The sequence below is a fragment of the Apteryx rowi genome, unplaced genomic scaffold (assembly GCF_003343035.1).
Source record: "Apteryx rowi isolate R43461 unplaced genomic scaffold, aptRow1 scaffold_535, whole genome shotgun sequence".
Lineage (NCBI taxonomy): Eukaryota > Metazoa > Chordata > Aves > Apterygiformes > Apterygidae > Apteryx > Apteryx rowi.
Window position 1 is genome coordinate 139405 of NW_020450800.1, and position 14727 is coordinate 154131.

The following is a 14727-nucleotide window of genomic DNA, read 5'->3' on the forward strand; positions in this document are numbered from 1 at the left end:
AGATGACAGGTTAGACAGTGGTTTTAGGCTCTCTATTCTTCTTCTTTTCTAATTTTGGATATCTCAGTTTCTCATATAGAAAGAATGGGTAGAAACTCCGACTTGAACCTCCCTGAGTGTAACAAATATTGAAGTTTTAAAATTATTTGACTCAAACTTACTTTCAATATTTATGATGGGAAAAAAATGAATCTTACAGGTTCATGGACCTTCTTCTCTGGGTTTTAAGGCATGAGGGAAGAGAATGTCCCTTTGTGAGCTCAGCATGCGTTGGAATGGATTTTTCATCTATTTTTAACAGTAATTTATCTAATTGCTCTGCATTATGCTACAGCACATCACATTAAACTGCATTTTTACATGGCTGCATTACAGTTTCAGACATTTTATTACATAATCTACAATGACATTTTACTTACAGTATTCATCCTGCAAGAACAATGCAAAAATGGCTACAACAATGCAAATGTAGTTTTCATATCATGCCTACATAGGATATAGGGATAATAATGTTATATAGTACTTTCTAATGCCTTCTCAGTCAGTATGTTATGATGTTTTGAATTCTTTATGGGGCTTAACTGCTTATATTTGATAGTTGGATGAAAATCTAAGAAACAAAAACCAGGCTAATCAAAAATAAATGTAATTCCAAAATTTTTTGACTTCATTTATGCAGGGTTATCTGGTAGGGCCAGAACCCTACTGAGAGGAGTAAGGTAGAGAAGCAGTTGAAAAAAAGTAAAAAAGACATGTCCTTCCTGCAATCAGTGAAAATCAAAAGTTTGTTAAAACTTCACTTTCTCTGCATGGGTGACCTCATTTTTAAAAGAATTATTGCCTTTGAATCACAACGTAGTTCCTTACACGCAAAACTGTATGTAAGACATGATACGTAATCATGTGGAATACAGCAGTATCTTTGTTAATCAATCAGGTATGAGGTACATAAAATGTGCAAGTGAACCAGGACTAGTATTGTATAAGGCATAACACTGTATTGGCCATTTTGTTGCAAAAATTAGCTCCTAAATGTTACTCAAATGTCCCATTCTAAAAATTATTCATTCAGATTTCATTGGTTATTATAAACCAAAGTGAAGCATTACAGAATTCCTGTTATTTCTGCAGCACTGTAAAAGGTTTTGCATGCATATCATGGCTGATAGTGATTTCCTTTGATTTACATGTATTAAATAAACCATCATATTAACCAGCAATAACCAGTTTCTCTTAGCAGGAGAAAGGGCAGCCTTCCTGGAAGCAGGTCTTTTTTTACGTATTATCTCAACAGATACCTTAAGCGGAAGCCTAGCAGAAGATACCGTGTTGTAGCATGTCTTCCTGTTTCCCGGAGATAATCAAGGACAAGGTGGCATGAGATAATTAGCTACAAGTATCATTAGCTCCCTGAATTCTCTTCATGCCTGATACTGAGCTCCTGCCGGCAGACCTGGTTTACAGTCAGCAACTCCCAGGGAAGATATTTCGACACAAGAAAGAGGCCCTACGATGAGGAAGAAGGAGCTATGCATATGAATGAGTACATCTTGCCCTGCTGATCTGAGAACTCCTCAGTATTTCCAGCCCCTTACTTCTGGGGTAAAAAAAAATAATAATAAAAATAAAATAAAAACACCTTACCAACAGAATATCAGATTGTTTCTTTGGCTTCTGTCTTTCCATTTTGGGAGTATCTTCAAATAAGACCATGTCTGAAAAAATGTCCATTTATTTACTCTAGATTTTTTTTTAATCTTTGAAATAGCTAGGCAAGGATCTCCTTGCATCAATATAAATAAAAAATTTGCCTGTACTTGTAATTAATAACATTGGTGGATAAAGCACTGTATTGGAGGTGGAAGATCTCAGTTTTGTCCACTTAGACTATACCCCATTTTACTACACTATTGATGTCAATGCCTGTTTTGAAACTGCATGCCTAGAAGCAAGCCCATAATTTCCTTAGATAGCTAAATGAAATGTTCTAATTTTCAAAGGTGTGAAATAATTCAGTAATCCTGAAAGTTAAAAAAAAAGGAATGTAAAAGCTAAATTTCACTAAATTTCAAAGAAGTTTATGAATTTAATCTTTGTAATTCAGTGACTCAGTTTCTCCATCTATAAAAGGAAAACTACTGAGTTCTTTGTAAAGCAATTTTATTTTCTCAGATAAGAAGCTCTGCATCTGCTAAGTACTCTTATTTACTACTATTAAATTGGTTGTCATTATGGCATTTTACAAGGTTAGCCTTTACAAGTAATATAAAATAATACTGCTTTTTTTTCCCATATGCAGCTTCATATTTCTAAGCTAGGGCAACACTGATAACAAAAACAATTTTTTATCTAATAAAGACAATTTCCCTAGAAAAATTTCAAAATGCATACAACTATGTTAGATCAGAACTATAGAGGTATCCATGAAAAGCAATTACATCTTTTGTTTTGCCCATCAAGTTTCCATGCAAGTGACACACATAAGAACATGTTATTAATCCTGATGCAAAAATATGCATGTTATTAATATTTATCAGGGAGTAAAGACCTAAAGAACACTGTTCGTACAATGAGGAATATGGCAAACATTTAATTTCATTACATTTACTTTAATGCATTAATACTACTTCTTCTTACCAGTAGGCAGCACTGTTACATCTTTTTAGATGTTAGCAATGTTAATGACACACAGTGCCATCTGCAACTTACTACATAATATCTGACCTTTACTTCCATCCAACCCTCATTATTTTTTCTTCACACAGTGCTTCTATCTCTCAGATTTTATTTCATAAATGAAAATAAGAAAAAAAGATCAAAATGATTAAATAATTTTTAGGACATCAAAAATGGGAAATGGAGGTGGAAATGGTATATTGGATTGAATATATCAATTATTGTAACTGTCACCATTTAAAACAAGGCAATAACTGTATCAGTATGATGAATTACTTTAGACAAACATCTCAGTAGAAAGACTGAGTCACTTCAGTATTGATTAAATCATTTACCCCTTAAGACCTTAAAAGAACAAATTGGCAGAATAAACAAATAATGGTCCTGATCCTGAAAACTCTTGGTCACATGAACAGCACAAGAGCTTTTAATTGTGTTTTAAATTGGGCTACTCTTCTGGCTACTCTTTCAGAATGGCTGAGAGTGTAAAATTTGGAAGAAACAAGTCTTATAAAAACAACAATCTGCTGTTACTACTATTTTTAAGAAAGCCAAACCCAAATATACAAACTTGTACAATGCCCTAACAGCTGATAATCTTCAGTTTTTCTGGTCCATAAAATTTTCATCATCTCCTAATTAGACTTTGATCTTACATTTGCTAAAAATTAAAATTCATATGGAAATTAATAGGATTTGGGGATGTACAAGAAAGGAAGAGTTTTATCCCCAATATATGTGTACCCAGCTGCAAAGGTTACTGGCAGGGGTTAATAAGTATATTTGCAAAGAACAGATAATGAGTATGCAATTATTTCATATATGTGTGCATACACACACACACAAACACACGCCCACATGCACACACACACACATATATATTTATATGAGCAAAAATATAAAAAAGAAACAATATTCTCATAGTTCATTTGTAAACAAGATATACTAGCTTAAACATCTTAGCAGTCCCCAAGATTTTTTTTCACTTTCTGTCCTACTTTCACACCAAAATTATAATTTCATATTTCATAAAAAGGCACTGAAACATAAAATGGGCCAACATCAAAATATAACAAGGAAGCAAAGATAAATTAGAGGAATTCTTTGGTTCTTTCACTAACTAATCAGAGATATACAGAAAAGGAGCTTTTAAGTTTAATGATACCTGCTCATTAAATGATGCTAAACACTAAAATACCACGAACAGCAGGGAATTTCAGTTTACATTAGAGAAAAAAATAAAAGGGTAAAAATGACTGAAGTTGGTCAGTTCAAGCTGATAGGGCACTTCAAATGAATAACAGAAGAATAAAAGAGACACTCTAGGTTAAATTAGGTTCTCCTATGCCTTTTCTTGAAAGTGCTTAACTTCACAAATTTTATTTGAATTAACTAACCTGCCAAAATCAAAGACTTGAATAGGGGTAAAGTTAAACAAGCAACTACACTTCACAGTAAGTTTACCCATTAAACAGCAGATAAAACCTCTGCATAAAAAAAGATGGGGGCAACAGTTTTAGAACGTGCATTTTTCCTTCTCTAGTCAGGCAAAATGTCATCCCTTTCATACTCTTGAAGTAAAGCTGTACTTCAGAATAAAATTATTCAGATACGGAACTCAAATCTTCTCATAATTTTATTTACTAGAATCCTGTTTTTCTAAGTTCAGCATAGATTCTTATTTCCCCACATTTGAAATATGTAATACTTGAGTACTACCATCTCAGTGTGGCATTAAAGATATTAAACAATTAATTATACTGTATTACCTGACTAATAATTTTGCAAATATACAGTAAAATATTTAAAGAAAAATAAGCCATTTGAAGAAATCGTCAAGGTTGAAAAAAAGGTTTGCAGATAAGAAGGCGGCTTCAAATCTTTTTTTGAAAATACATGCTATCCCCTATGCTATTTTGCTTTGAAGGTGATTATATTTATCATTAGAAAGAATAAAAGAGGAGATTTCCATTCTGGAATGTTTTTGTGCTGGCAGCAGTAGCATATTAGTAAAAACACATATTTCAAATATAGTCAATCTTTTCCTCAGACTTCCATTAGTTTTTCTTTTTGTCCTTTGATTCCAAAAATTTAACTTCAGTGAAGCATGCAAACACCCCCTACACACAAGATTCAAATGTGAAAACTCCAGGCCGGGAAGTGGATGTGCAGAGGCTGTACAATCTGTTTGGAAGACTCTGTCATAAGGTTAAACTGGGCATTGACTAGCATTCGTTTCTCAAATTTTTATTACACAAAACACTTCTACCTTTATTTAGCAATTTTTAGCTCATATTTTAATAATTTAAGAGGGAGGTAGAGTCAGAGAAAGAGGAGAATAAAGGAGTGAAAAATATATTTGATAAAAGTTTGAGTGTGTAGAGCCAGCAACCTGCCTTCCCAGTCCGGGCTTCACTTAGAGAACCTGAATGTCGCTGTGTCTCCATGTCTCCCCCAGAATCACCACCTTTGGAGGTTAATGCTTGGCCTGGAGGCTGCCTTGGGACACAAGAGCTACGATTTTGGTCCAGTAACACAAAAATAATTCCACTAACGTAAAAATGGGCATGTCTCAAATCCAGCCCATTAATCTCACCAATTTAGATTGTAGTCAGTAAGATAATGGATAGTGGTTATCTACCTCAGAGAGGGATTGAGAGATTATTCTCATTGCTTTCTAACACTCCAAATATTGTACACATGGCAGGAATGCAAACAAATAAAATCCCAAATTAAGTTGTTAAGATCTTTCTTACCTTTGGTCAGTGATGGGCCACTTGACATTAAATGCCACCATTGCTATCTTAAGTGCCTTAAAACAGGCATTACAAGGGGATGAATCCATGCTTCCATCTAGATCAGGTCTGTCATCCTTTAAACTTTATCTTCTAAAACAAAATTGTTATATCGGAATACCATTAGAGAAAGCTGCTGAGTGATGGGTGCTGTGCCAACCTCAGAAGAAATACTGCAATGTTTTAATATGCTGCAGGTATAACTGGCAAGATGGAGGAGAGCATCATCCATCAGGGAGCAATCTTGTCAAATAAAAAAGTACAGTAGCAGATGTAAAATAAAAGCCAACAAAAACTCCATTCAGAATCAGGGGTTTAATGATAGATGTACTAAAATATATGAGAAGGATCTCTGCTCCAGAAAAGTTGCAATAAAAAGACAAGACAAATTAAGGGTGAGGATGAGATCACAGAATCACAGAATCGCTGAGGTTGGAAGGGACCTCTGGAGATCATCTAAGTCCAACCTCCCTGCTCAAGCAAGGTCACCTAGAGCACGTTGCACAGGATCGTGTCCAGGCGGGTTTTGAATATCTCCAGAGAAGGAGACTCCACAACCTCTCTGGGCAACCTGTTCCAGTGCCAGAGATAAAGTATATAAATAAAATTATGAAGATTATGATATAGGATACGTATTTTTTTCCCTTCAACTTACTTCTAGCTTATTTTTAAGAAAAGGAGTAGTTTACCTCCTGTGACAAAACTCAGGCAAATCTCTTAGCACTTACAACCAATCTTACAGCACTGATCAAGGAACAATCTCTCATGTGTATGCTCAGAAGTACATAGAGGCTCTCTTACAGCTAACTGAGAACAACTAAGCTGTTCATACTGTAACATAAAGAACAGTAAGTTATGTTTCCACATGTCCTAGCAATACAATCAGAGTTAAGGAGGACATGGAAACTCAGATACGTTTTTTTTTGCTCACCCCTGCACCAGGTTAACCCAAGCGAATACATCCAAACACCTTTCATTTGCGTGAAATCCAGCAGTGAAGAACTTCCTTAGAGATCAGTGTGCATCCAAAAAAGCAATGGCTGAACTCTGTAACAGTCAGTCCATTTCAGATAACCCCGGAGAATATTTCATGCTAAAGGCCTAAACAGAGCATAAAAAAGATGAGAAAACCCTGCCAGTCTCACTAACTCATTAAGCAGAAGATGGTATACAAATCATAAAGGAATTTAGGAGGTTAGGAGGGTTTTTTCATTCAGTGAGAGGGAAAGGAACTGCTTTAATCTTTTCGTGGTCACCAATATCACCAGGAAAACAACTTTTTAATTAAGAGATGTAAAGTCACAGGAAATAAGCAGTTACAAAAGTTCTCTTTGCTTGTTAGGATAACTAGCAAAGGATTAGTTATGGTTAGTTAGGCTTAGCATGAAAGTCATCTGTAACACACAGCATTGACATCTATGTCACCACAACTTCAGATCCACTGAGTTAACAGCTTATCTGTTCTACTGGTGAATAAGGATGAGAAGAAAGAGGAACATGTTTTCTTTATTTTCATTAGTATTTGTACTGCAAGTGGCTGGAGGCATTAACGAAGTCCACACTGATGTAGGCACTATATGAACCATAGCAAGACCATCTGGCATCCTCCACCACCAAAGAATTGATAATCTGAACAAAGACACCTCACAGAATAATTTAAAGGAATTTTATCCTTTCCCTAACTCACACATTCTATTCTTACTATATTTTTGCAGCATGCATCACCTCAAATATTTCCTTATCTATTAGTCCTAACTAATCCTTCTCCTTATTCTTAAATCATATCAAGTCTTAACCACATTTTCAATTTTCACCACCAAAAATACCACGGGTGTAAAAAGAGAGCTAGAAAAACTGGAGTTGTTCAGCTCCTACGGACAGGAATTATAAGCTAAGTTTGTAAGAGAAACTTGAGCAGTGACCACTGACTGACCAGCTGACTGCAGTTCCGTGTGACTCGCAAGCGAACGTCACTCTAAGTTTCTGGCAGGGTAGAACAGAAATGCAAAGAGCAAACACTATTTATGCACTCAGGGCTGGAGAGCAGGGATGGATATATCTTTAAGGAAGATGCCCAAGTACCCAGAATTAATTCATGGAAGGCTGGATAAATCTGATTTATGTAGTCTGAAGGAATGTTATTCTCTAATACTAATGACATGTTTAGTTTACAGTTATTATTAGAATACCTATACATGCCACTGTGTTATATTCCACAACATTCATACAATACTTTAATTACCTTAATGATATTTAGCTGAATATTACCTGATGTTCAAGCTCTAATTAATGTCTTTAACTAGAATGCACAGATAGAAAAAATTCAGCAGATCATTGATGAAGTTCATGCAACTTAAAACCCAAGGTCTTTCAAAAAATGGTGTATCAAGTACTGAAACTAACACTAGACTTTGTCAAGAGGCTGAGAAGTGCTTTTGTGAGGCACTAATAAATGTCCTGAAATTAAGAATGGGGAGGATTGCCTGCCACTCTGGCATAGAATTTGCAAAATCCCTTTTACCATCTGCCTGCCCAAGAATGTCCAGCCCTTTTAACCAAGTTACAACAGCCATAGCTGTCCCCTAGAGTCCACCAAACCTGCAGGGCTCTAAACTAGGCACACTGAATTGTAGTTTGTGGTATATGAATGAGAAATTCCACCTCTGGTTAGTTTTGCATCTTTTCATTATTTTACTTCTTTATTTCTGTTTTTCTTTTTACATCCTGGAGTTCTGTTTACATTTTGTCATTCTTGTATTTTTGCAGCTGACTGTTTGTTGTTCCTAGAATTAATTAATTTTCTTTTCTCTTCCACTGCCTGCATTTTTTTTAATTTCATTCTCCTCCTTGTCTATTTTTCTCACTCTCCTTTTTCCTTAGTCTCTTGTTTTACCTAGTTACTTCTCAAATCTTAAAAAAAACCCAACTCAATCCTAGACAATATACTAGAAAAAGTGAATCTTTCCTATTTGGTGTTTCCAGTTTCATTTCTAGCTCTCTTCTTTTCCCTTCTTACCTCTCTCCTCCTTCCCACCTCAGTCATTTATTCTCCACTCTATATTTCTAGCTTTTCCTCCAGCCTGTCATTTCTTACTTTATTTTCTACAATGGGTTGTTCACCTGTTTTGCTGTTAAATGCTCCCTCTATTCTTTGATGTTATGCTGTAACCTTATATACCTATGCTCAGTCACTTTCTCTGTTGAAAATTTTAGATTAGAAAAGAAGGGCTCCAAGTTCTATATGCCATATATGGAAAGACTTCAGATGTTTAATCCATTTAGTTTATCAAAGACAAAGTTAAGAAGTGACAACTATAGTCTATACATTCATGAGGAAGAGTCCCAGGAGTGGACAAATCTTAATCTGGATGAAGAAAATCTAACAAGACTGAATGAGATCCAAATTCAAACAAAAAATGAGGTACAATATTATAAACATGAGTCTAATTAGACTCTGAAATGGATTCAAAGACTTTTTAGGGTTTCCATTCTTTCAGTCCTTTCTGACCTTAAAATTTGTGTATCGTTAATAAAAACTTCATTTAAGTTGTGACAAAGCAAGACCTCACACAGAATTGGTCTAACTGGAGAAACCTGTATCTAGCATCTTATCACATATGACAGAGAAGGCAATCTGAATGGCATTTGAAGGACAGCATGATATTCAGATAATGAAAATGAGTATGTCCTCTTTTTTGACCAAATTAACACCTCCATACTAGTAAAAATCTTTTCTGCCAACAAAGGCTGAAGGATAGAGATTCCTTCTTTTGAAATAATTTATAAGCTTCTGAGATTAACTCTTTTACAAATGAGCCTAGTATCTTCCTTAGTGATCACAAATTTTAGATATTTCTCTAGAATGTATTATTTTAATACAGAAATTATGGACTGAAGTGTCCATGACTATATGAACTGGAATTCCTTTTTTCTTAGTGATTACCAGAATATAATAAATATCAACAAAACGGAACAATGCCTGCATAGCATCAGATCCTAAGAGTGAATACACTGCAAGACTTTATAACATTGTAAGATTTTATTATTATTTACACTTGAAAGTAACCACAATGTACTAGGCACTTTCTAAAAATAGAGGAGTGGTACAGCCAGGGTGCAATTCCAGATAAATAAAATCATTTAACTTCTCTGTGTTTCTCCATTTGCAAACTGGGACTGGTGGAACCCACCTTCTTTGGAAATGGTTCTTATCAAAAGTGAGAAATCACACTTTCAGAACTATGTACTATTATCATAAAAATAAAATTATTTTTTCCCAGTGCTAAAATCTAAAAAGAATGTGCATAATTAAAAGGATAAAATAAGGCATTATCTTAAAACAGATTGGTCAGTATGATGGCCATGTTAACAACTCCTCACACTCCCCACCATTATTTATTTGCTTCCTGCATAGACTCTGAAATAATTTAAACTGCTTACAATCCATATTTTTTCATGATAGGAAGAAGGGAATGAAAACTTACAAAATGAAAAAGGAGCAGGAAGCATAACCCTTTGTGCTTCTGTACATGGCAATGGATTGAAGCTGGCCATTGAGATTAGGAATGCACATGATCGCCTCAGTTCTTTTAGATGGAAGAGAAAGGTCAGAAACTTATGTAGGAAAAAGTCTAGATGAGGTGCTACAGAAGCTTCCTTTATGCTGCTTTTAAAGAACTTCATCAGAAAATGGTATCTGACCCCACCAAAGGTAAGCAGAGTCCAGGGATTGTCTTTAAAAGCTAGTATTTCTCAAGTTACCTGTATTTCTCAACAGTTACCTAAAAATTCAAGTTGAGATTGCACCACTTTCCGTTACAGCTAGAACAGAAAATGACAGTGCATTATTTTTTACCACAACAAAGTTGCAACTTGAGTTGCATCCTTCTGATTTATTTTGAATAGACAAACCTTAGTCTTGCATCACAGGTGCACATCCTAAACAAGAAACAATCAGTTTAGGCAAAAAATACTCTTGAAACACCAGGAAAAAACTTTTTATGTAACTTGGACTTTGTATTTTCAGAGAGCACTACAAAGGCAGGTTTCAGTCTCACATTAAAACACCTGTGTTTAGGTCATTGTATATATGCTAGGTTTCTAATAATCTATCACAGTCAAGAAAAATCCTGACTTTCTCATATGATCAGTATAGTCAGTGGAGCCCAGGGAGAAATGAAACCATTCATCCACATGGGGTCCTAGTTAGTTGCCTAAATATTAGCATCTTTGGTTAATTTAGATGCTCTAGGGTACCATGCCCAATTTTTAGTTTCCAGTCCAGAAGGACAGACATCTTCCATTGGTCCTGCATTATATCTGCTAACCCTCCGTGGAAAATTCAGCTATCTAAAGGCATCTCAAGTGATAACAGAAACCCTTGTTTAGGCAAGTGAATCCCACCCTAGGTGCCTACTTAAGGGCAGGCAAAAGAGAGAACTGAACCTTACTTCAGGTGTCTTAAGTTTTCTCCGCTGACAATCATTAAAAAAGCCAAACAGGCAAGGGAGGTGTTATTAATGTCCCCACCAAAAGAAAGGCTGTTCCGCAATTGCTGTGCCACACAGACATCAGAGATTCCACATGAAAGTTCAACTCTGATATAAATCTACTGAAATCAAATAGCCTCTGTTTCCACTGCTCATGCAAATGTTCTTAGGAATAGATTGGCTTCCTTATCTTAGAACAGTAAATTTATTTATATGATCACATTAAAATCAAAATCCAGCTGTCAGAAAGCTAAGCAGACACTAAAGGCTTATAAACATGAGCTTTCAATTTCCTACCTCCAGTTAAAATTGGAAGACGAATATAAAATATCTGAAAGACAACCAACAACAAATTTGAGTTTTGGTTTACCTAGACATGGCTTTTACCTAAAAGACAAGCAGATCTTCAGTTCTGTTATATCTTTTAAATGTTATATGCTGTCAGAGTACAGCTGCAGAAATTTTTCTACCTAACAGGGTTATTCTTAGAGACACTTTTTTTTCCTAAAGCTTATCTATTGCGGATAAGGACTGGAAAAACATGATGGCAAGATATGAAGATTTGATAAATGCAATGAAGAAACTACAAGAGGCTTCAAAGAATACCAAGCCCTAGCATAAATATTACACAAAAAAGAACCAGAGAGCTACTCCAGGAACTGTAGCACACTAGAGAACACTTTCATCAGCCTGCTGAAAAAACTGCTACACACCTTGACATCTTGGGTGAACAAGGCTACATTAAAAAGCCAAAAGCTTAGGTATGCAATTTCGCAAGTCACTGAATGTGAATTTTTTGACTAACTAAAAAAAGGTGAAAATCAGATTGACCAAATTTGAAACATAAAGACAGAAGGGCTAAAGTCAGAGTTTTTCCAATGATTTATCCTAAATCGGTAAGAGAAAATGTCATCCTCAGCTACTTAAAATTAAAAATGATTCAAAATTTATTTCACTAATATTTGTACAAATAAGTAGTGAGCAGCTAAGCTTTCAGCTGCATTCGATTTTAAATTTATTTTCTCCAATTACATGAGTTTTATTATTGGGAAAATTTACCTATCGAGGTAAGTATATTTTAAGTCATGTAAAAAATAACGAATACAAATTATGTCCTATAACATGTACAGGTCCTATGAGTAAAAAAAGAATAAATGAATCCATGATACTATTTTGTCTTGTCCAACCTGTAGCTTCAGATATTTTCTTGTATGTTGTTGAAATGACAGTCTAGAATATGCTACACTTTGGAAAAGGAAAGCAGTGGTAAGTACCACGCAAATATTTGACCTACATGTGTTATAGTTGGGATTTTCGTATTTTTTCTAATTTCAATAACATTCCAACCATAAACAAAGGAATTCTGAAATCATATCTCAGCCAATTTATAATAATTATTCATTTGATTTCTCACTGACATTACTACTGCTTTGAAAAACAGTCCATTTATGTTACCTGTCTTTGCTTTGCATCTTCAGGAGAAGGCTGAGACTACATATAGGCCAGGGCAAATGACCTTATCTCACCTACCACGTATTTGACATTAAAATTCCAGATCCATTTATGAGATGCCCATTCCCCAGCATTTTCTTCTGACAATCAGCAGTTGTTATTCTCAGTTCCAGAACAAAGCCAAAATCAGAATCTTAAATGACACACAGCTTGCTACAAAATCTAATCACAAAACTTCTGTGGCTTGCATAACTTCTGCAACAGAATAATTATATGTTTCATGCCTATACTTTTTTAAATTCATATCATATGAATGTAAAAACTAGTAAAAAAAAGATTTTGATATACATATTTGTAGACAGAAGAATCTAAATGCTTTTTATACAGGTTCCTAATCAGATAATAAGTTCTCCTGTGTCTCAAGGAAAGGATTATAGATTTATAGGCTTTGTCTATCTAGAAACTTTTTGACATACACTCTTCTATTATAAATGAAGCAGATGTCTATGGTGAAAGAATTTGAGCAACCTGAACATATATTTTTTTAAATATCCAAACCAAAAAATTCCAGGATTTTTCACCATAACTCTTAGCAGTCTAAGAGGGTATCTGACACTGTAACATTCCACTACTAGGAGAAGCAATGGATGGATAATGACAACGATTTGCTAGTTCTTTGGGAGACTTTTACTAGAATACCTTACTTTATGAAGCATTAATACTGGATTCCACTCGCTAGCACTCCTGGGTTGGATGAGACAATGATAAAGAACCAAGATTATCTAGAGCACATTAGGATAAAAAGCTGACTTCCTTAGACATTGGTGTCCAGCTGACTATTAAAAGAAGAATGTAAGAGCTGCTACCAGCGTGCAGAAGAAAATGGTCACTGCTACCTTGAATGTCAATATCCCTGATTATCAGTGAGGAGGTGTCTGGCCTGCTGCCAATAGATCAAGCATCCAACATTTGTGATTACTGAAGGTCCTGCTAGGAAGGTAACAGAACTTAACGATGGACAGAAGATTATTGATTATTTGTATTATTTCTTATGGTTGCAGATTCTTAATTGCCACAGAGCCCACTGAACTGATAAACTTATTCTTTGACCTCTATCAGACCTCAGATCAATAAAAAAGAATATTTCCTTGCTACTGCAAGCACTGGTTGATGATTGTAAAGGGCTCACTAGTATCAGTGAGGATACTGCAAAAAAGGCAAAGGTCTCTCTCTGCATGAGTTAAAGAAAAACATCCTTCAAAGGCAAAAAAACCTATAAGGTAACATCTTCTGCTTATCTTCCATTAACCTACTAGTATCAGTAAAGAATATTATAAAAGGGGGAAACAAGAGGGAAAGCATTTTACCTTTATCCAGATCAGGATGAGTAGTTTGGACTGATATTACAAAACCAATGACAGGAAGAACAATATTGCACCATTATTGGTATGGAGCTACTCATTGGAACAATAACTGCTTCTGTTTTTTACCCCTTAGAATGGGACTCATAGGCAGGGAGTTTAGTAGCTGGGAAACTCTTAGCAAATCCAATGGACAAAAGTAAGGAAGGAAGGACATTGATTGCTTGTATGTGAATTTCGGGAAAAAGAAACAGAAGAGCAAACAACATATTTGGGAAAGTAGTGCAAGACACTCAAAAAGGAGTGTGTGTACATTGGAAGCACATATAGGGAAACATTTATTAGCCCTCCAACATAGTGACACTCTTTGTAGAGTATATTGGATAGTAAGATTCTTCCTTGTATGCCTCCAGTGGCAGATTTCTCCCACACCATTCAAATCCTCAGAATTCCCTGTCAGCCTGAATGTCTGCACTCAGCACTTCGGCTTGTTCTGCCATAGGTTTTAAGTCTGTACATCAATGTTAAATTAAAAAAAAAAAAAAAAAAAAAACTACTTTGACAACTACCATGGAGTTACTACTACAAAAATGATAATGATATCAATTCGTAAGAAAACATTTATACAGTACATCTTATATTTTACTGACGACAGTACACTCCTATTCATCATTATACTCTGGCCTCATGTGCCTGGTTTCCTAATCGGCAAGAGCTTTCTTTTTTTCTCTCTGGATATTAATTCAGAAAATCTTTCCATTTCTTTGCAAATTTGTAAGGGTCTTTATCTTGCAAAGATATTCTGCAAAGGGAGCATGTACCTATTCAGATATTTGTCACAATTACACAACTTCATCAAGATGGCATCTCCATCTTTCCCTTTATTTTCAAAATCCACTGTCATTTTCAGCTACTCTTGGAAGCAGATATTCTCTTTTTCTGCCAAAGCAGCTG